This window comes from Mustela lutreola, chromosome X, assembly GCF_030435805.1.
Source record: "Mustela lutreola isolate mMusLut2 chromosome X, mMusLut2.pri, whole genome shotgun sequence".
Taxonomy (NCBI): Eukaryota; Metazoa; Chordata; class Mammalia; order Carnivora; family Mustelidae; genus Mustela; species Mustela lutreola.
The window spans coordinates 32,857,420-32,881,946 of record NC_081308.1 but is presented as its reverse complement, the minus strand read 5'-3'; the positions used below and the strand labels follow the sequence as shown (position 1 = coordinate 32,881,946).

At 38.5% G+C, this 24,527-nt stretch overlaps 1 protein-coding gene across 5 annotated transcripts in view; it reads right to left on the bottom strand.

Moving 5' to 3' along the window:
• PRRG1 (proline rich and Gla domain 1) overlaps positions 1-24,527 on the bottom strand; it is a 152,087-nt gene that overhangs the window by 64,797 nt on the left and 62,763 nt on the right. The window lies entirely within an intron of this gene.

Genomic DNA, 24,527 nt, shown 5'->3' with positions numbered 1-24,527 from the left:
AACATTTTAAGGTAAATGAAAAACAATAAGTGCTCTTTTAAAAATGTCAACAGTACCAATGAACTTAAGGTTTACCTCAGAGAAATGAGTATTTCTCTTCATAGAAGATATGGATTCATTACTTAAGATTCTTCACAGTATCCAAACCACCTGGATGGCACCTACATTAGGCTGAAAACTATGGTAAGCCTTTCATAAGAATTTCCTTCCTTCTATACCACAGAAAGATAGCTATCTATAAAAATGAACTATTGAGTCAAAGAATATCATTAGAAGAAATTGTAAAAAACAAAAACTGTGGCAAGTAGTACAAAAGAAATGAAAAGGGTGCTGCTGAATTGGGAAAAAAACAGAAATTTTCTAGCAATACTTCTCACATTTGCAGCATCAGAATCCTCTTGAGGAAGTAATATCACTGAGGTTACTGGGCCCAGCTCCCAGAGCTTCTGATTCTATAGGTCTGGGGTAGAGCTAAGAAAGATACATTTCTTTTTTATTTTTTTAAGATTTTATTTATTTATTTGACAGACAGAAATCACAAGTAGGCAGGGGGCGGGAGAGGCAGGCTCCCTGCTGAGCAGAGAGCCTGATGTGGGGCTTGATCCCAGGACCCTGAGATCATGACCTAAGCTGAAGGCAGAGGCTTTAACTCACTGAGCCACCCAGGCGCCCCGAAAGATACAATTCTAATACATTTCCAGGTAATGCTGGTGCTGCTGGTCTAACTACAATGGAATGCTGGCATTAACAAATTTAGCAAGATGTTTCACTGCATGATTTTTTAGGGACCCTAACATGTATTTAACCTGTATCTGCAAAATTCTAGAACAGAAATATGATACATACATTTGTCATATTTGATTACAGAGCCCTTTATCAAAGGACATTTCACTGAATTAACAACTTTCTAGCTGTTGGTCTTATTTATGCCTTCTGAAATGACATACAATTCCCTTCAATAAACAGACCACCTAATACATGAAGACAGTAACTGATTTCCACTGAAGCTTCTCTTTTGATACTTAGCAGACCTGCTTGGATTCTTCATCTGTTGGCCATATAAAATAGACAGAGTCTGCACCATCTTTATTTCATAAAATAGTGTTCTACACTGAGTGCAGTATTCTTTTTTTTTTTTTTAAAGATTTTATTTATTTGTTTGACAGAGAGAAATCACAAGTAGATGCAGAGGCAGGCAGAGAGAGAGAGAGGGAAGCAGGCTCTCCGCTGAGCAGAGAGCCCGATGCGGGACTCGATCCCAGGACTCTGAGATCATGACCTGAGCCGAAGGCAGCGGCTTAACCCACTGAGCCACCCAGGCGCCCCTGAGTGCAGTATTCTATGAGTGGTCTGACAAGTGTAAAACTGGTCCTGACTGTCTGCTCCCTTGTTTTTAAATGCAATAGATTCCTTAATACAGTCTAAGATATCCCTGGATTTGGGGCAGTTTTCTTGAAAACAAACCAAACAATCAACAATGATGTAGTTTAAGACTTTAAGAGAAAAAATAATTCTCCTCAGAAACAATTTTCTTATGTACTATCTACATGGAAAAGGGGGTCAAGGAAAGCAGCCACCCTTGCAACCAGAAAGCAGGCTAATTCAGAAAGTTAAGCAGCTCTAAGGTAATGTACAGCAGAACACAGCTCTCTAATCCCAGCCTAGTCAAATTACCAAGAGCACTCCACAAACATAGTATTTGTACTTCTTGTACTGGGTGACAAGGTAAGATAATACTGAGAAGTCTATGTAGAATATGCTCACAAGTAGATTTTATCTCATTTGCCAAATAAATTTGGTCAATTAGAAGATACCACCCGGAGAGTTATGGTGGCAGAGTAGTAAGGGGACTCTAAGCTCGCTGCATCCCCTGAACAGAGCGAGATCAACATCACGTCATTTCGAACATCTAGGAAATCGATCTAAGGATTAAGCAAACAATCTGCACAATTGGAGGAAGAGAATGTGGCAGATAAGAGGTTCGCAGACATGAACTGAGAAAGAGGAAAGCCGCAGTGCCTCCAGGAGGAGGAAGCCCTTTTTGTGGAGCGAGCTTAAGGAGAGAGGGAGAGAGCGGAGAGAACAGTAGGGCTCCTGCAAAACACTGTGGTGTGGGGATCCCCTAAGTCACACCGAGAGAGAGCGAGAGAGCGCTCCCCTTCCTGTAGTACATTTGCAAGAGTGTATATTGCTTCTCCAAAGACAAAAGGCCTGCCAGGAGCCATAGAGCAGCCATTAAACAGCAGGGGACAACTTTTTGCTGTGCTTCACCACAGACTCCGGGCACCAGCACAGCAGTGGGACTGCTTTCATGGGGCAGAATGGTGCCGGACGCAGCGCTGAAAGGCTCTCCTCTAGAGAAGGGCAAAGGGCCTGCACCTTGCCAGGTCACGTAAGGTTTGGAATTTTGAATCCCAGCCACTGGCCAGAGATAAAACACAGAACTGCTTTCAGTTCAGGGATCTGAAAAAAGCCTGGAACAAAGGAGGGGAGATTGTTCGCTTCTCTGTGAGGGCCTCCCGAACGGCAGCAGCTGTGAATTCCCCTCCCCTCAGGTTGAGAAGGTGGGTGACACCATTTCCACCCCAGCTCCTACCAGCAAGGTCCGACTTCAGAGAGAAAAACACAGCCCCTGCAGTGGAGAATGAAGTTGCTTACGCCAAACCCCATGCCCCTGCCCAGGCCAGGGCACCCACAGTAAGGCAGGTCTGTCTGTGAGCCAGTGCAGCCGGCCCCTCCCTCAGAAGACCAACACAGGTCCTCTGCATGTACCAAGTCTACTGATCAGAGAGCGCTCCAAAGCCTCAGCTTTAGTTCTGGTGGAAATAGGACCAGACTTTCTTTTTTTAAATTATTTTTAAATTTTTAAAATTTTATTTTACTTTTTTTTTTTTGTCTTTCAAAACAGGCTTATAGTTTTTTGTTCAATTGTTGTTTTACTTGTTGACTTTTTTCATTTTTTGAATCAGGCTTCTTTTCTTTCTTTATTCCTTCTTTCTTTCTTTTTCTTTGGAATCAGGCTTACAATTTCTTGTTTCTTTGTTGTTTTGTTCTTTTTCCTTTACTCTTTTCTTGGATCAGGGTTCTTCTTCTTTATTTTTTTAAAATCAGGCTTATCAAACAAATAAAAGCACACCTACATCAAGGTCCAAACACTCTCCACTGAAACAAGAAGGAGCTCTGCAGAGGACTGACCTGTGGGAAATAGCAGCCAAAACACAATGGCTGAGTGCACACAGCAAACACTGGAAACACTTCTTGAAGCACCAGGCCCTAGACAGTGTATGAACCCTTAATATAGTCCCACACTAAGGAGCAGGAAACATAACAAGCTTTCAAAATGAAAAGACAGAAACCTAGACATAATGACAAGATGGAAGAAATCTCTCCAAAACAAAGATCAAGAAGAAATCACAGCCAGAGATTAGTTCCTAACAGATATAAGCATTGTATCTAAACAAGAATTTAGAACAACAGCCATAAGAATACTAGCTAGGCTTAAGGGAGCCCAAGTTGCTGCTGCTGCCACCGTCACCGCTGCTAAAGATGACCAAGTCTTCAACTCACACCAAGAAAGTGAAGTTGGTCAAATCATGCACCGGGTGTGACCAACAGGTGACTGCTGCATGTAAATCTTGTGCCACAGCGTGGGACAAGTAAAACACTCAGAAAAATCATCACCTTTTACATAAGTGAATAGTACCATATCTTTGAAATATTTGTGAATACTGTTTTTATATGAATTTAAACTAGAATATTGTGTAGCCATATCAAGTAAAAAACATCAATTCTGTCTTTGGAGAAGGCTCTGTTAGTGAAAAGACTATACGGTGGTGGTTTGAAAAATTTTATTCTGGAGATGAGAGTCTAAAAAATGAACCTCAAGGGAGACCCAAATCTGTTTTAAATAAAGACCAATTAAGAGCCATGGTGGAAGCTAACCTCAAAACAGCAATTTGAGGGGCACCTGGGTGGCTCAGTGGGTTAAAGTCTCTGCCTTCGGCTTGGGTCACAATCTCAGGGTCCTGGGATCAAACCCTGCATCAGGTTTTCTGCTTGGCAGGGAGCCTGCTTTCCTCTCTCTCTCTTTGCCTGCCTCTCCGCCTACTTGTGATCTCTCTCTGACAAATAAATAAATAAAATCTTAAAAAACAAAACAAAAAACAGCAGTTTGAGCCCTTGAACCAGACTTAGAAGTTTCTGCTAGAATTTCTCAATACCTGGCTGCAACAGGAAAGGTAAGACTGTTGGTAGGTAACAAACCAACTGACAAGGATCATAAACTGAGATGATTAGAGGTGGTCTAATATTTTAATATTTGAAAGAGCGGAGACCTATTTTGAAAAGGAGCATAAGCTTTGACAAAAAAAATGAAAGTAAGTGGTCTAGAAAATGGTTGGATATTGATGAAGTTCACAAATGCGTTAAAACCATCACTACAACCAAAAAGAAGTTTCTGGTAACTGTACGGTGGTCTGCAAAGAGAGTATTCCATTACTTTTAACTCAGGCAAAACTATTAACTCAGGCATCTTATTGTCAAGAAGTTAAAATTATGTATCAAAAATGGATCTAAACACACTCGACATTGGTTAGCAGACATGGGTGGACCTATACTTTTCCATGACAACATCTGACCACCATAGGGAATAAATGAATAGGATCATAAGCTTTTGCAATATCCATCACACACACTTGACTTTTTATCAACAGATTACCACCTCTTTCATCATTTAGAACTCTATGAAACAAAATATTCTCCAAAAGAGAATAATTGAAGAATCGGAATAAATTTTAACAATGATAAATATTATAAATATATACTATTTGGAGAAATTTATCATTTGGGGAGAGCAGTTAAATGGTAACAGTGCATATTTTTGTTGAGTAGAACTCCTTCTGAAAAATAAAAGCTAATTAATTAATTAATTAAAGGAATACTAGCTGGGCTTGGAAGAAATATATAAGACACAAGAGAAACCCTGGCTGCAGACATAAAAGACTTAACTAGTTAGGCTGAAATAAAAAATGCTATAACTGAGATGCAAAACTAACTGGAAGAAATCACAACGAGAATGTAAGAGGAGGAATAAATAGGTTATACAGAAGATAAAATTATGTACCTGGAAAGAAAACTATTAGATTACAAATACAAACATGGAACTCAACGATTCCACAAAGCACAATAATATCTATATCACAGAAGTCCCAGAAAAAGAGGAGTGGGGAAAAGGGCCAGAAGGTTTATCTGAACAGATTTTTAGCTGAGAATTTCCATAATCTGGGGAAGGAAACAGGCATTCCAGTGCAAAAGGCAGAGAGAACTCCCCTCAAAATCAACAAAAACAGGTTAATACCAAGACACAGCATAGTGAAACTTGCAAATACAAAGATAAAGAGAGAATTCTGAAATCTGCTAGGGATAAAAGATCCTTAACCTACAAGGGTAGACACATAAGGTTAGCAGCGGACCAGTCCACAGAAACGTGGCCAGCCAAAAGAAAGTGGCATGATGTATTCAACATGCTGAATGGGAAAAATATCTGGATAAGAATACTATATCCAGCAAGGCTGTCATTCAGAATAGAACGAGAGATAAAGAGTTTAGTTTTTAAGATAACCAAAAACTAAAGGAATTGGTGAACACTAAGCCAGCTCTGCAAGAGATATTAAAGGGGACCCTTGAAGTAGGAAAGAGAGACCAGAAGAAACGATTAGAAAGGAACAGACATAATCTACAGAAAGTATCTTTACAAGCAATACAAAGGCATTAAACTCACAACTATTAATAATTATTCTGAATGTAAATGGACTTCAATGTTCCAATCAAAAGACATAGGGTATTAGAATAGATTAAATATGCTACTTACAATAGACTCATTCTAGAACCAAACACACCTCTGGACTGCAAGTGAGGAGGGTAGAGAAATATTTATCATGATAATGGACATCAAAAGAAAGCTGGAATAGCAATCCTTATATCAGACAAACTAGATTTTAAACTAAAGACTGTAATAGAGACAAAGAATATTACATCATAATAAAGGGGTCTATCCAAAAAGAAGATCTAACAATTATAAATATTTATGCCCCCACCTTGGGAGCAGCCAATTATATCATCCAATTATTAGCAAACTTAAACTCATTAATATTAATAATAGTAGTAGTATAGACTTCTACACTCTACTCACAGCAATGGACAAATAATCTAAACAGACCAACAAGGAAATAGCTTTGAATGACACTCTGGACCAGATGAACTTCATAGATACATTCAGAGCATTTCATCCTAAAACAGCAGGGTATACATTCTTTTTGAGTGCACATGGAACATTCTCCAGAATAGACCACATACTGGGTCACAAATCGGGCTTCAAGCAGCACAAAAATATTGAGATCATACCAGGCATATTTTCAGACCACAGTGCTATGAAACTTGAAGTCAAACACAAGAAGAAAGCTTGGAAAGACCACAAATACATGGAGGTTAAAGACCATCCTACTAAAGAATTAGTGGATTAACCAGGAAATTAAAGAATAAATAAGTATATGGAAGCAAACAAAAATGAAAACATGATAATCTAAAACCTTTAGGATGCAGCAAAGGTGGACATAAGTGGAAGTATATAGCAATAGAAGTCTTTCTCAGGAAGCAAGAAGAGTCTCCAACACACAACCTAAACTTAAACCTAAAGGAACTGGAAAAAAAACAGCAAATAAAGCCTAAAACCAGCAGGAGAAGGAAAATACTAAAGATTAAAGCAGAAATCAATGATACAGAGATTAAACAAAAAAACACAGTAGAACAGATCAATAAAACCAGGAGGTGGTTCTTTGAAACAATTAACAAGATTAATAAACCCTTACCCAGATTTATCAAAAAGAAAAGAGAAAGAACCCAAATAAAATAATGAAAGAAAAAGGAGAGATCGCAATCAACACCGAAGAAATACAAACAAGTATAAAATAATATTATGGGCAATTATATGTCAACAGATTAGGCAATTTGGAAGAAATGGATAAATTCCTAGAAACATAAAAACTACCAAAACTGAGACAGGAAGAAATACAAAATCTGAACAGACCCATAACCAGCAAAGAAATTGAGTCAGTAATCAAAAATCTCCCAAAAAACTAGAGTCCAGGGCCAGGTGGCTTCCCAGGGAAATTCTACCAAACATTTAAAGAAGAATGAATACCTGTTCTTCTGAAGCTATTCCAAAACAACAGAAATGGCAGGAAAACTTCCAAACTCATTCCACGAGGCAAGCATTATCTTGATTCCAAAACCAGACAAAGACCCCACAAAAAAGGAGAATTCCAGACCAATATCCCTGATGAACATGCATGTCAAAATTCTCAAAAAGATATCAGCCAATAGGATCTAATAGTACATTAAAAGAATTATTCAACATGATCCAGTGGGCTCTATCCCACTGGGATGCAAAGGTGGTTCAGTATCTGCAAATCAATCAACGTGATACATCACATTAAAAAAAGAAAGGATAAGAACCATATGATCGTTCTGCATCTCTCAACGGATAGAGAAAAAGCAGGACAAAATACAGCAACTTTTCTTGATAAAAAAAAAAACCCTCAAGAAACTAGGATAGAAGAACATACCTCAGGATCATAAAGGCCATATATGAAAGACCCACAGCTAATACCCTCAGTGAGGAAAACCTGAGAGCTTATCCACTAAGGTCAGTAACACAACAGGGATGCCCACTTTAACCACTGTTGTTTAACACAGTAACAGAAGTCCTAGCCACAGCAATCAGACAACAAAAAGAAATAAAAAGCATCCAAACTGGCAAGAAGTCAAACTTTCACTCTTCACAGAAGACAGGATACTCTGTAGAAAATGCAATAGACTGCCAAAAATTGCTAGAAGTGATGAATTCAGCAAAGTTCCAGGATATAAAATCAGTGTACAGAAATCTGTTGCATTTCTATACACCAATAATGAAACAGCAGAAAGAGAAATCAAGGCATTGATCCCATTTACAGTTCCACCAAAAACCTAAGATACCTAGGAATAAACCTAACCAAAGATCTGTATGCTGAAATCTATGGAACACTTATGAAAGAGACTGAGGAAGACACAAAGAAATGGGAAAACATACCATGCTCCTGGACTGGAAGAATAAATATAATTAAAGTGTCTATATTACCCAAAGCAATCTACATATTCAATATAATTCCTATCAAAATAACACCAACATTTTTCAGAGCTAGAACAAATAATCCTAAAATGTGTATGCAAACAGAAAAGGCCCTGAATAGCCAAAGGAATGTTGAGAAGAAAAGCAAAGCAGGAAGCCTCATAATCCCGGATTTCAAGATCTATTACAAAGCTGTAATCATCAAGACAGTATGGTACTCGGGGTGCCTGGGTGGCTTAGTGGGTTAAAGCCTCTGCCTTCAGCTCGGGTCATGATCCCAGGGTCCTGGGATCGAGCCCTGCATTGGACTCTCTGCTTGGCGGGGAGCCTGCTTCCCCTCTCTGTCTGCCTGGCTGCCTACTTGTGATCTCTGTCAAATAAATAAAATTAAAAAAAAAAATAATAGTATGGTACTGGCACAAAAACAGACACCTAGACCAATGGAACAGAATACAGAACCCAAAAATGGACCCTTGGCTCCACGGTCAACTAATCTTTGACAGAGCAGGAAAGAATATCCAATAGCAAAAAGGCAGTCTCTTCAATAAATGATATTGGAAATAGTGGAAAACCACATGTAGAAGACTGAATCTGGACCACTTTCTTATACTATATACAAAAATGAACTCAAAATGGATGAAAGACCTAAATGTGAGACAGGAATCCATCAAAATCCTGGAGTGAGAAAACCTCAGTCACAGCAACTTCTTACTAGACATGTCTTCAAAGGCAAGGGAAACAAAGCAAAAATGAACTATTGGGATCTCAGCAAGATAATAAAAACTTTTGCACAGAAAAGTAAACAGTCAACAAAACTAAAAGGCAACCTACAGAATTGGAGAAGATATTTGCAAAAGTCTTATCAGATAAAGGGCTAGTATCCAAAATCTATAAAGAACAAACTCAACGCCCAAAAAAGAACAAATCCAGTCAAGAAATGGGCAGATTACATGAACAGAGAGTTCTCCAAAGAAGACATACAAATGGCTCAGAGTCACATGAAAAAATGCTTCAACATTACTCAGCTTCAGGGAAATACAAATGAAAGCCACAATGACATACTATGTCACACCAGTCAGAAGGGCTAAAATGAACAAGACGGGAAACAATAAATGTTGGCAAGGAGGACACGGAGAAAGGGGAAAACTTTTACACAATTGGTGGGAATGAAAACTGGTACAACTATTCTGGAAAACAGTATAGAGGACCCTCAAAAAGTTAAATACAGAGCACCCTACAATCAAGAATTTACACTACTCGTATTTGCCCAAAGGATGCGAACATAGGTTCCAAACACAGGGACAGGAAAAGGCACAGGTTTATTTATTTATTTATTTGATAGACAGAGACCACAAGTAGGCAGAAAGGCAGGCAGAGAGAGAGGGGGAAGCAGGCTCCCCGCTGAGCAGAGAGCCTAATGCTGGGCTCGATCCCAGGACCCTGGGATCATGACCTGAGCTGAAGGCAGAGGCTTTAACCCACTGAGCCACCCAGGCGCCCCCTGTAAGGTACAGATTTATATCAGCAATGTCCACAAGAGCCAAGCTATAGAAAGAGCCCAGATGTCCATCAACAGATCAATGGATAAATTAGAGGTAGTATATATACAATGGAATATTACTCAGCCATCAGAAAGAATGAAATCATGCTATTTACATCAAGATGGATAGAACTAGAAGGTATTTATGCTAAGCAAAATAAGTCAGAGAAACACAAATACCATGATTTCACTCATACATGGGTTTTAAGAAACAAAACAGATTAACATAGGGGAAGGGATGGAAAAATAATGTAAGATAAAAAGAAAGAGGCAAACTGTAAGAGATGCTTCAATACAGAGAACAAATTGAGGGTTGCTGGAGGGGAGGAGGGGAGGGGGGTTTTGTTGGGATGAGCACTGGGTATTATATGTAAGTGATGAATCACTAAATTCTACTCATCAAAACAATATTATACTATATGTTAACCAACTTTAATTTAAATGAAAAAATAAAGATTTTTTAAAAAATTAAAAAGTAGGGTGCTTGGGTGGCTCAGTGGGTTAAGCCTCTGCCTTCGGCTCAGGTCATGATTTCAGGGTCCTGGGATTGAGGCCCGCATCCTGCTCTCTGCTCAGCAGGGAGCCTGCTTCCCCTCCCCCCACCTCCCCGCCTGCCTCTCTGCCTACTTGTGACCTCTCTTGTCAAATAAATAAAAAAATTAAAAAGTAAAAGATACCACCCACAGTAAGAATCTGACCAGTAGGAATGATACTGTTATAGGTTAGTTATGTCTGCCATATGTTAGGAACAGGAAGTTGTGTCAGGTCCTCATCAAAGCAACTTGGAAATCTAATGGATGATACCAGAATTAGGAGTGTTTCAAAGTGGAAAGAAAATAAGGGAAGGTAGCAGCGTGGACCTGAAGGATAAGATCAGACTACATTTTTGTAAAACACTGTTTTCGTAAAACATCCCAAGATGCAAGGCCTTATAGTTGGACTTCCAAAACTAAGGCAGTGATGTTTAAAACTAACGTTGATCACTTTCCTCTGCTTCCTTCTCATCAAAGGATGTGAGCCAGCCCACAGCTCTCTGGAATCATTTGTATACCTGCATCAGAGAGTAAACGATATGACAAGTATACAGGATGTAAATTTATTTTGAGAATAGAACACTGCGGTGTTACTGAAACATGTACCTCTCTCATTAAGGAAATAAAGAAAAACCTAAACCGTTTTCTTTAGATTCAATTAGAAAACACCCTTACTACTAAAATTATTTAAAATCTAACACTGATACATACATACCTACTAAATAAGTGTATCTATTTTAAAAATGTAACTACTTTTTCATAATTTCAAAATAAATAGCTCTCACCTATGCCTTCTCTTCAAAAGAGAAGGATAAAAATAAATGAGAATGGCTCAAGTAACTACCTAAATTACTGCCTTAAACAAAATACATCATTGTAGAATGTAGTTCTTAATGCATTGTGGAACACTAAAACTGGTATTTTTATGCCAAAAAATCTTTAGTGCGAGTGTAATCACATACAAACATTTGCTGAAAAACAGCAGACAATAGGCCTGCAAATTAAGAACCACCTCCAAAAAATGTCTACTCCAATTATCTAATCAGTTCTCTCACGTTGGGTTTGATTTCACTGAAGTAGCCACTATTTAAAGTTGCAAATATTTACATTTTTTCAAGTGAACACAATTCTTTTTCTTAGGACATTCTTACTGAATATAGACTATGTAGGGTATCATGACAAATTACAAAGATGACTAGCAGATGGCCTCTGCCCTCAAGGTTCTTCAGTGCAAAAGATAATAAGGATAAAAGAAACACAAAGAAATCTAATGAAAGACGGACTATGGTGAATGCTCTTCGAGGTCAGAAGGCAGGCATAGCTCTACTGGGTACATATGTTTGCGGGTAGGAAAGTAACCTGGAGGGGGGCGTCCCGGAAAGTTTTTTGGGGGCTGGCCTTTTAAGGATTGGTAGGATCAGGATGTGCAAATATGACGAGGAAAGACATCCTAGGAAAACAAAATATTGAATGAGAGTTTCCAACTGAATAAAGCAAGGGACATAGATGAGGTACAGTGAGCTTGGTCAGTAGGGCCTGAGTATAAGATTCAAAAGAGGAGGAGTGGAAAGTGAAACTGAAAATGGGGGCCAATAGCCATGTCATAGAGGCACTCAGTATTAAACTACAATATTTAAACTATTCAATAGCACTCAAGATTTTAGAATACTACTTCATCACTTTAAAAAAATGTATAGATACAACAGATTTGGGGGAAGGCTGAAGAGAAAACGGAGGGATAAAGGCCAGGTAAAAGGCTACTTAAAATAGACCAGATTAAGAAATAATGAGCTCCTGCATTAGAGTGGTGGCAATAGGAATGGAAAGAAGAGGAAAGATGGCAAAGATACAGCTACTGGGTGGTTTTTTCGGCCACTACACCCACCATGCACCTCATCCCTGTCAAACCGTATCTTTCATCATTTCTTTATGCCTCCCTAATTTTGTACCTGATATTTCCTCTGCCTAATGAACTATTCCATTTAGATGTAACAGCCTCTAAAAACTTTCCCCAGACTCTACTACCCACTTCATTAGACAGAGGTGCTATCAACTCTCAGTATTTGTGAATACCTCAATTACAGCAATTAATTAAACTGTATTGTAATTTTTGGTATGTCTCTCTGGTTCCCCCTGAAGACTTTAAGCTTCCTGAGGGCAGGGCTCCATATATTATTAATATTTTGACCTACCTAACCTGTCTCTCGTAACACCTGGTAAAGAACTTGATTAAGAATAGGATTCAATAAGTGCGGAATAAATGAAAAGGCAGAATAGGAAGAACTTGAAGATTAAGTATCTAGAACCTGGGAAACCATGGACTGTGCCTCTGATTATGAAGTAGCACTGCAAACTTAATATACAACTGTGAAATAAGTACATGTACAGCAAAGTTTCCAGTGAGACAGCACTTAAATATCCATTTTTTAGCAAGAGAAACTATCTTTTGAAATGTGTAGAATACTATTTGTGTTCCCTTTAGAGGAACACTTTTTGTTCTAAAAGAACCATCTCATGTTCTAAAAGAACACTTTTTTGTTCTAATGAACACTTTTTGTTCTAGAAGAATCATCTCATTTCCCCTAAGAGTAGAGGTGGAGTAGCTAGATGCATACTATTTTGGGGAAGAGGACATAGCCAGATGCTTTTTGGCTCAGCAAGGAACTAGCACATTGGTACCCAACTTGTGTACCAAGGGCCCCTAGGGTGCTGCAGCAAATTCATGGAGAATGTGAAGATATTTTATATTTTTAAAGGAAATGCATTGATACTCAACAACTGTTGGCCACACAAACTACCAGCTTAAGGTAATTAACAGTTTCATCATTAGAAAGTTCTATGCCCACTTCCTTTGTGAAGCTGGATTTTCAGCTGTGATTTTAAAAATATGCTGTGTGAAAAATCAATATGGAACAGGAAATGGAGGTGGCAGCATCCAATTAGATTCCAAGGTGTGAGAAGTTGGGTAGTGCACAACAGGAACACACATCCTATGCACGGCTATTAAGATTGAAATAAAAATAGTACTTTCTTTCAATTTAGGTATATTACTTTCTTAAATGGCTACTAAGCTGTCAGGATAGAAATATTTATTAAGTTGTCTGAACCTAATTATGTAATAAATGGAATTATTAGGTACTTCTTTCGGCCTATGGCTGCTATAAAAAAAAAAAATCACTCTGACAATTAAGGGCACCATAAACTCAGGAAGAGGGAGACTCTGACCTACAGCTTCTGGAGACATGGAATCTTGCCACCGCTCTTCCAAATCTATTTGGCACTCTAAACTTAAATGGGTGGGAAGTTCCTTCTCTGAGAAAGGAAACCATGATCATTTTGAAGGTCCAAAGTTATAGAAACCTGTCACATGGGTTACTGCAGCCCTCATAAGAGTTACAGGTAGCAAGAAAAGAATACAGTGTAGTTCCCCTAGTCACATCACTCAGTTGTAGATTATACTAAGTTAGCCCTTTCTCAATTATCCCCTCTGGTTCTATGAGCTTGTCTGTAGAAGAGACCAGGAATACAAAAACTGAAACAACAAGGTCACTAAATAGCTGAAACACTGGGAAATCGGGCCTACTATATTATGGAGTGGGTGGCAAAAGTAAGTGAAATGCTAAATAGAAAGGTACTCTTTTCTTTTCCAGGACCTGCTGAAAATTAATACCACCCCAGCTAGGGCAACTTATTCAATTACTTTAACTGATTCCTTTAGTGTACTTGGAACTGTTCTGGATACCAGAACACCTGGTTTAGTTGCCCTGGATCTGATATAAGACTACATCCTGGCGACAGTAGCAAGACTATCGGGAGTAACAGAATGGGAACGTTGCACAATTAATCTAACACTCCATTACCTTTTCTTCAATGCAATAGTCAAGACCTACTCTTCTAGACCTAATGTGTAATCCTAGAGTTCTCGAATTTCCCCTGGGAATAAGGTTGGTCAGGGAAGGAAGACATTCTTGTATTACCAGGGGCTGCAGTTCTTTGAGTAACAAATGTGATCTCATTGGTATCCCAAGGTTGTTCACTGGTACACATCAGTTACACATTTAGAAAGTAAGAAAAAGTTGTTACAGCAAACAGCTATGGGAGAAAAGCAAAAAACCCTAAGCTTGCTTTCTTCATCTGTAAGATTGGAATAATAGCACCAATCTCATGGTTATAAATGAGGTAATGTATATAACATACTTAACTCACGGCTTGGCAAAAAAAATGAATGCTCATTAAATAGCGGCATGACTTGTCACCATCACAGTGGCAGTTATTGCATAAAGGGAAAAACAGGAGATCTGCCAAATGGATAATAAAGACACTCAGAAAATACAGAATGAGTAAGGACTGGGTTAACTTGCAGTGAATCTGTATGCTTAAATCTAGGGATGCCTGGGAGTTTGGTTCCCCTGGTCAAGTTTAGGATGAAATGTGCTAGCTTCATAAAGTGCTATTTTAAGTCTGAAACTCCCTTGGAGGCACTCCGTACTAGACTGTCTAGACTGCTTATTGAAAATGAATAGATTGGGGCGCCTGGGTGGCTCAGTGGATTAAGCCGCTGCCTTCGGCTCAGGTCATGATCTCAGGGTCCTGGGATCGAGTCCCGCATCGGGCTCTCTGCTCAGTGGGGAGCCTGCTTCCTCCTCTCTCTGTCTGCCTCTCTGCCTACTTGTGATCTCTCTCTGTCAAATAAATAAATAAAATCTTTAAAAAAAAAAAAAAAAAATGAATAGATTGATGGTGTGCATCTGACTTAACTGATTATGCAGCCTACCTTCAGCTATATGACTGGCAGAGTGTCAAAGATTCTCAGTAAACTTGTGCCTTGCCTGGTTCCCCTGAAACCAAGGTTATCTTAGACATATCTCAGTGGTTCACAATTAGAAGACAAAGTTATCCCATGCAACTAAAAAATCACCTTAGCCATTTTTCTCCTGCTGTACTGTATATTTAGCCACATTAAAGCCTTACGAGAACCTCATAGGTTCTTTCAATTATCTAATGTCATGTAGTGGCCACAATATACTTTGATGATTAATAAATATTTGGGAGATAAAGAGATTTTAAAATATCAGAAATTCTTCAGAATGTAAATCAAGGTCTATTTCTGGTCCTTATTATACAGATCTGACATCTGTAACAAAATCATAAGGAAGCATCTTTTACAATAACTTATATGCTTACTTTTATTAACTTCAAGTTTGGTCAAACGTATGCTGACAGCCTATTATCATTAGAATTTTAACAGATCACAAAGAAGATCTTAAGAAGGCTAGAATAAGAAATGAAAATTATACACATGACTCACATGAAGAGAATCAGGAGAAGCTACAACAAAATACATTGAATGATTAAATTATTTTCTATTCATTTTTAGGTTATTTGATAGTTTAGGTAGCTATTCAGTATTTTACATGATCATTGTGGATACTGACTATAACATATCATTTATGCAGAAAACACTCAAATAAACCCAATCTCATGAACTTAGAAACAAGAGATGACCAAGGTCGCACATTACAATTTATCTCATGCTTTATGTGCAGGAAGCCTCAGCTCCCTTAGATTCATCAAGGATCAATTCATGCAACTCTCATCCATGAGCCTGGCTATGAAACTTGAAAGCCTCCCTGCACATTAAAGCTGAAAAGCAGAAGGGGTAGGATAGGCTGAATTACTTCAACACGCTGAGAGAAACAAGAAGTGAAAGCTGATTAATCTGAAGGCAAGAGAAAAGAGAGACAGAAGGCCCTTTGAGGATTATTTGGAATAGGCTTTAACCTCACCCTTCCCCCATACTAACAACTCCCAAAGCTGTAGGCATCGGTGATTATGTTTATAATGATGAATCTGAGTCATCAAGAAAGGACCATGATGTTCAGGATATTGTTTAGGAAGGAAGTAGATTACATGATCTGTTTTAGAACTATTTCCATAAAAATACTTCTTAATAAGTGTTTTTAAACACTTATTAAAAAGGTAAGCATAAAATATATTTATTCAAATGGAAAGTTGGTTCCTAGAGAATGTTGTGTAAATGTTGGCATAGCAACAACTGACTCTATAATGGGTCCACACACTAACCAGGAAGCTGTTTTTCTTTTTTGAATAAATCTCTAATACCTTGTTTAGTTGTGAATTTCTCATAAGACTGCAGAATATGCTAAGCTATCCACTTATATAAGCCTCCTGTTTGTCACATGAACACTGACTTTGGAAACAATCTTTTGAAAGCCAATAATCTGTTCACCACTTTCACCGTGACTTAAGACTAGTGAAACTGCAAGAAAAGAGAGGAGTGTAATATGGTGAAAAGGTCCTGAATTTGTAGTCACAATATGCATATTCCTGTTCCAGCTCTGGCACTAAACTGGCTGCATGGTTCTTTATTTTGTTGCTTAATTTATCTGGGCCTGTCTCCTAATTTGTGAAGCTAAGGTGTTGTATATCATTTCTTAGGCCTTTTCAGTTGTAACTGGGAAGTTTTATAACTGGGAAGATTTTTGTTGTGTAGGCATAGTTTATCTTATCCAAACCCTTTTGAGATATGAATACATTATTTTCCAGCCAACCAACCACCATCCCCTAAACCAACAGCAGATAATAAATAGAAGAGAATACCAACAAGGCATGCCCGCCCCACCCAACCCTGTGCTAAGATTTATATAAAAATCTATGATGCGGGGTGCCTGGATGGCTCAGTGGGTTAAGTCTCTGCTTTTGGCTCAGGTCATGATCTCATGGTCCTGGGACTGAGCCCAGCATCAGGCTCTCTCTCAGCAGGAAGCCTGGTTCCCCCCTCTCTTTGCCTGCCTCTCTCTGCCTACTTGTGACCTCTCTCTCTGTCAAATAAATACATAAATCTTTAAAAAAAAATCTATGATGCATCATATTCAGAATTCCTTGTTTTCTTGCTTCTGAGCCATTGTGACACTATTATTTACTCAGTGGGTCATGCCTACAATGCCTTCAAGGTTTTTTCTGGCTGAAAAAGGTATGAAGTAAGTAGTTCTTATCACAGACTGATGGAAATAACTTTTCCTAGAAAAACAAAATTCCCACATTCCAAAGTGACATTTCATTTACTAAAAACAAAGTCATGTAAACTAAAAAGATGCCATTTGGACCATCTTCCTATTTCTTGATAAGGTGGGAAAAAGGCATTTCCCAATTGTATCTCACCTCTGTAACCTATTTGAGGAACTTAAAATTAATTTTTTCATAGGGAGTAGGTTTTCTAATTCAGAATTTGTTATATAGTCTAGGTGTTCATATACCCAATCAATATGTCACAAATGTACAGCTTAGGGTGGCATGTAGTGTATATATATGTATATATGTATATATACATATATACATATGTACATATATTCCCATGTTTTCATGGGAATTAGGGAGTTAAAGGCTATACAGGAAGTTGGATACTTAAAAAATTAATTTGAAGTTACAGGACTGAGCTAGTGAGAGTGGGAAGCCTCAGTGTTAGAGAGAAGAAAAAATCCTGAAGCTGCTTCTTAAGGACAATGTGGTGGTTATGATCACTACCTAACACTTAAAAATATATATCTTTGTGCCTCCAGAGGTATGTGACAAAATGCCAGCTGATAACAGGAAGGTTTCCAGGAATACATCTGGCGCAAATGCCAGAAATGGATTTCTACAAGAGAAAACAATAGAGGTAATGTATGTCTATAAAGTGAGTATTCTCTAAAGACAAAACAAACATGGTGAGTCTTACTAACTAACTCAGCATGGTTTTCTTGTAAAACCAAAATTTACAGCATATATTCAGGTGTCTCTTGTCCAATGATCTTAAGCTTAATAAGGAATAATGAGATACAGAGAAATAGCCTAACAGATTGTCTCATAAAAAAAGGTAGAAGGCCAAATTTTCTTTTGAAGGAATTTCACAATTCGTAACTCCTTATTAAAGAATTTTCCTGAGAAGGTAGATGGCAGCAATCAAGTTACCAGTAATCATTAAGAACTGATTTAAAGGTAGAATATTCTAATACATGATATTTATGGATGAGGGGGTACACCTTACCCCCAGAAAACAAATACAAAATTAGCAAATGCTCTAATTTATACAAAATTAAGTTCACAATCAGGTGGAATCATCAAAACAGATGATAGGTATTTCTCCTTTCACTAGTGCCTCAATTATATTAGCAAGGGTATCATTTGTCTTAGTGTTTACAGTTCTTAGACATAAAAGTTTCTTTTTAATTTATGGATCCTATCTATACTGATTATAGTTCTGTCCCATATGGAAGAATATGGAAAGAACTGTAACCGATAATAGCCATTTAATGGGGAAAAGGCAGGTAGACGAAGTCACCAAATACGAAATACGGTTTTAAATACCAAACTCTATGTTATAGTCAATGCTTTACAACCTGTCAGCATAGACGGTATGATATTACCTCTGTGATAGTTAGCAGCAATCTAGATCCAGGAGTGGATGGTTGGCCTAACAAAACGTTCTACAGTTCATCAAAAAGCCACATTCCAGGGGCACCTGGGTGGCTCAGTGGGTTAAAGCCTCTGCCTTCAGTTCAGATCATGGTCACAGGGTCCTGGGATCGAGCCCCACATCGGGCTCTCTGCTCAGTGGGGAGCCTGCTTCCCCCTCTCTCTCTGCCTGCCTCTCTGCCTACTTGTGATCTCTCTCTGTCAAATAAATAAATAAAATCTTAAAAAAAAAGAGAGAGAGAAATGCACATTGCAGAGGTGGCTATTCAGATAGCACTTAAGAGAGAACACTCAGCTACCTCTTCCTCCTGCCAACAACGGCAGAGCATAATGGATTTAGGAAATGGAGTCTCTCTGACAAATTAGTGCCCTTGGTAATTAGGACACGGACTCCAGAAGTGACTTTTTACTGGTGGAATTAATATTGTTTATATGTGAATTTTCTCCAGGAATGACAACAGAATGCAAACTTTTGCTTGCTCTGCCTAAAGGGGAAGGTGCTAATTATCAGGATTACTTTGTTTTCTTCCTTTTCCTCATGGTGGCTCCTCAGGGATCCCTTTAGAAAACCTGGGGCTTCGCTGAGCAGTACACTGGAAACCACTGATCCGTCTCAATCCCTTCATTTTACTGACAAGAAAACTGAAATTCAGAAGTTAAGTGACTCACCCAAGGAAACAACTGCTTGATTATAGAATCAGGGCTATACCTTGGTTTCCAGAACCATGTAATGCTCTTCTTTAGACTCAAATTACTTCTATGAAAAACATCATAATATGTGTATTATGGCTTGTCTCTAAAGATTTACTTTCCTTTATTCCAAATCAGTGGTTCTCAGCCCAGAGCAATTTTGCACCCCTAGGAAATGTTTAGCAATGTCTGGATACATTTTTCATTGTCACAACTTGGAAAGGAAGGAACCACTGGCATCTAGTGTGGAGAGGCCAACAATGTTGCTAAACATCTAATAACACACAGGACAGCACCCCCCACATACAAAGAATTATCCAGCCAAAAATGTCAACAGTCACTTCTAGATACATGTCTCAAAGAACTGAAAACAGATATTCCAACAAAAACTTGTATAACAGTGTTCACAGCAGCATTACTTACAATAACCAAAGAGTGGAAACAATCCAAATGCCCACCAACTGATGAAGAGATAATCAAAATGTGTAATATTTATACAATGGGATATTATTCAGCCACAAAAGGGATAAGGTACTAACACAAATACAACATGGATAAACCTAAAAAAAGCAGGGCAAAGCTAGACACAAAAGGTCTTACATCGTATTATTCCCTTCATATGAAATATCCAGAATAGGTAAATCTATAGAGAAAGAAAGCAGATTACAGGTTGCCATGGCCGAGGGAGAGGGAAGAATGAAGACTGACCACTTCATTGGTCTGGAATCTCCTGTGGAGGTAATGAACATTTTTGGAAATAAATAGTCACATAACATTGTGAATTACTGTCACCGAATTGTACACTTGAACATGGTGAATTCTATGCTATGAGAAAAAATGTCAACAGTGCAAACCTAACTTAATGTACCAAAGGTTATTTTGTTAAATAGGTAAAAGGCAGAGAGGACTGTATCAAAGACAAAAAGCATCCAACACTATAATGACTTTGTTTTGTTTGTTTTTTTTTAAGTGGCTTGACCCTTCTTAAAGAGTTACCTCATTTTCCTAGTGGAAAAGACTTGCCAGGAAAAAATAATGGCTGCTGTCAACCCCAAGCAGATCTGTATTACTCTTATAAAATTATGAAGATAAGGGTTTACAATAAATTGGTGACCTCATCTAAACGGCAGAGGCATGAACATGCTGCCGTAATAAAGAGACTCTGAAATTTAATGCAGGCCAGAAAGGAAATAATTAATTGGCTTTAACTGTGTGCCTTTACTTGAACTATAAACCAATAGCTGTCAAATAAAAGCAGACACTACACTAAGAGAAAGTCACTTTACAAGGCTTGTCACTTTGCATGTTCATTCCTTGGTTGAAAATATAGAACTGTATGCTCAGAGTTAAAGTTTAGGACTGGCCTCAACTGAGCGGTAGTTCAGCAGCAGATCTAAGAGCTTTGAGGTTTACTGTGATGGCTCTAAACCATCTTTCCTTCTGCTAAGTCTTGGTAAGTGGGATAACGTGTTTGCGTTTCTTGGGCTAAAGGAGCCAAGTACATCCTGTGACCCAAAGAAATTATGCTGCTACGTTTTAATAAAAAACAGACTATAACTGGCACACTGCCACTATTTTTTTAATATGTTCGTGGATATGAGAACATTAAGGGCATTAAGTTACCATTAGGTATAGAAAATGAAGACAGAAACGGACTTTTCAGATTCAGACCTTAGAGACCCAGGATTTTCTTCTAGGCTAGGTAAATCTCTAAAGGCCACTGGAAGAGGAGAAACAAAAAATGCAAAGCTACGTTATTTTAGTTATTCTCCACAAATAACCCTGTCTGCTTGTCATCATTCAGTTATTCCCAATACTGTTTTCTAAGGCACACAATGAAGCAAAATTAATCCTTTTGAAGATTCATGGCTAAATACTATTCCCATTTTGTATAACAGGTATAGGGCATCTTGTAGCCAGCTATGATTGCGATAACATAATGAATTTCTTCCAGAAGTTCTGTTCTTAAGGTAAAGACAGTGACATTCACCATCAATAACTGTGTATTAGGCTAATACATACCATGAATTGCTGCTCTAGCATTTAGAACATTCAGTAAGAGAAGTGTGTTCTGTTATAAAGAAAATTCACATGGAAAACAAGTATGACTTAAAAATCAAATTCTATACAAACATCGTAACAAAACAGGGGTGCCTGAGTGGCTCAGTTGCTTGGATGACCAACTCTTGATTTCGGCTCAGGTCATGATCTCAGGGTTGTGGGACTGAGCCCTGCACTGGGCTCTGCACTCAGAAGGGAGTCTGCTTAGATTCTCTCTCCCTTCTCCCTCTGCCCCTCCCCACCCTATGCTCTCATTCTCTTTCTAAAATAAATCTTAAAAAAAAAAAAAGCAAGAACATTATAATGAAACAATAGCTCCAAAAATTTTTAGCAAGAAAAATCCCAAGGAATTGCTTTGTGGAGTACTAAGACTTGTGTCTTTTTGTCATGAATACACCAGTTGCTCAGGGGATGGGGGTGTGTGTGAAAGCATAGAATAAAGTTTTAATTTCCATCCAAAGACGATAAAGATAAATATTCCAGCATTGTGTACATAACATTTTGTGAGCCAATACATACACATTTATATAATCCCCACACTCTCTTCCTTGTGAAAACGTTCATTCTCCAATGAAATGTTATACATGATTTAATTTACATATGCTGTTCCTTTTTGTAACAGCATCTCCCCTTGTTGTCTCCTACTATTCTGGTGTTCCATAATGTATTCTATTCTTCCTGTTAAGAAAAACCTCAAGGGGGGTGCGGCGCTTGGGTGGCTCGGTGGGTTAAAGCCTCTGTCTTCGGCTCAGGTCATGATCTCAGCAACGTGGGATGGAACCCTGTATCGCATCATCAGGCTCTCTAATCAGCAGGGAGCCTGCTTCCCCCTTTCTCTCTGCCTGCCTCTCTGCCTACTTGTGATCTCTGTCTGTCAAGTAAATAAAAGAAAAGAAAAGAAAAAAAGAAAAACCGCAAGGACAAAAACCTATTGATCAGGAAGGGTGGCTTTCACCAGCTTAAGTGGTATTTTAAACCCTTTACTTTAGGCACCTTGCAGTATGGGATGTGTCCCTTGCTGCTCAGAAGACTTTGGTATTTGAGGCACTCCACTACCTGATACATGTCTTTTAGCTGTTATCATAAATGGTGATAAACAATGAGTCATTTCTCTTTGCCCATCTGTCCAGTCGGTCCCCCATGGAATATATGAACATCGTCATAGATCTGAGAAAATATTTTCTTCCGTACCAATCAAATCAACAGATACCTCCTAAGTTTTTAATTGGCTTTATACACTACTAATGACTAGGGTATTCAAAACATGGCCTACTAGAAGACAAGAAAAACTGCACAGGCCATCAGGAAACCTAGGTTTGCATTATGGCTATCCATTTTGTAGGCTGTGGAGTTTAAATTACCTTCAGTTTTGTAATCCATAAAATAAAGATAATATCCCTATTTACATCATAGTGTTCTCTGACAACTCAAATCAAAGACTTGCTGAAGAACCTTTTAAAGTAAGCTCCTAATGATCTCCTTGCTAATGACCTGATGGTCATTCTGAAAAGGAAGAGAGGACACAATAAGGAATGTGTTGCTCTCAGTGCAACTTCTCCCTGTGGTCATGATGAAATCCAACAATCCAAACATTCTTCACATTCACCTGAAGCTTGAAATTAGGTGAGGACCAAGCCACAGTAGTTACTCTGGAAACTTCTGTTGATAGCTGACTTGGAGTTAGGACGTGGCATGAATTCAGTCCCAGAACTTTGACCAGTTCTTTTCAAATTTACTCATGTTTTTTACATTTCTAAACTATCAGGAGATTGCTGTATTTTGTGGAGGCTGGGAAAGAACTAGAATCCCGGGGGCTAATCACTGGAGAAAACATGTAAAATCTGACTCAACAAGGTTCAGGAAGAAATTTTTCATGATTGATCCATAATCCCTGGGGCTGCTTACAGGGGGCCCATAGCAAGGAGTGGCAAGCAAAGTGCTTAGAGCACAAAACCTAAGGAGGCACTCCTTGTCTGTTGCATAACCCTGGTCCCAAGCACTGCTGCCTACGCAAGCATCTGACCAAACCACTTCATTTTAACTGTTAAAAGACAGAACCAATGGGGGTGTCTCAGTGGCTCAGTTAAGCGGCTGACTCTTTGATTTCGGTTCAGGTCATGATCTCAGGGTCACGGATCGAGCCCTGCATCAAGGTCTGTACTCAGCACAGAGTCCGCTGAGGATTCTTTCTCCTTTTCCCTCTGCCCTTCCTCCTGCTTGTGCACACATACTCTCCCTCTAAAATAAATAAATCTTAAAAAAAAAAAAAGAACCAATGAAAGTATACTTATTCAATAAGGACAGCCGAGAACAGATTGCACTGCTCTCTTCTATAGAGTTCTTAACACACTTTTATATGCATCATTACATTATGACAGCCACAACTTTCCAAGAATATATAAATCCCACTTGGGATATGGACAAGCAAATGCAGGGGAACTCTAGGACATGATCAGGGTAGTAGAAGTAGAATTTGAATTCAGGCCTCTAACTCTATGACCAATACTCTTCTCATTATACTACACAACACGAAGTCTCCCTCTGAGGTCCTTTAGGCATACGGTTTTATGGTCTATGTTGATTAGGATTTTTTATGGAGTCACTGGTGGCTGATAATATTAACAACAAAATGACCTTGAATTTGTTGTCTACTGCCTGTAAATAGCCTCATGAAAAAGGAAATATCAAAGGAACTCATCTAATGGTTCCTAAATGCCAGGCTTTAACATTTTAGGGAAAATCAAAACCATTTATAAACCAACCTCACAGATGAATTTTTTAATACTGTCACTGGCTGCACAGCAGAATCACCTTTTTGTTTCTGTCAATTATCAACAAGGCTTAGAAACCATTGGAAGCATATGGGTAACTTTGCTAAGAGTTCTAAAGAAGCTGGGATTAGGACAGGTCTATAAATATCAAGTTTGAGCCTTCTCTCCCTCTACTGGGAGATGTTCAGAAAAGAGCAGAAGGAAGGAAAACAAAAGACCCTAGCCAATGAGCAGCATGTGGTCTGTTGGTTTTTCTCTGCACTGCCCTGCTTCAGACAGTAACTTTCTAACAC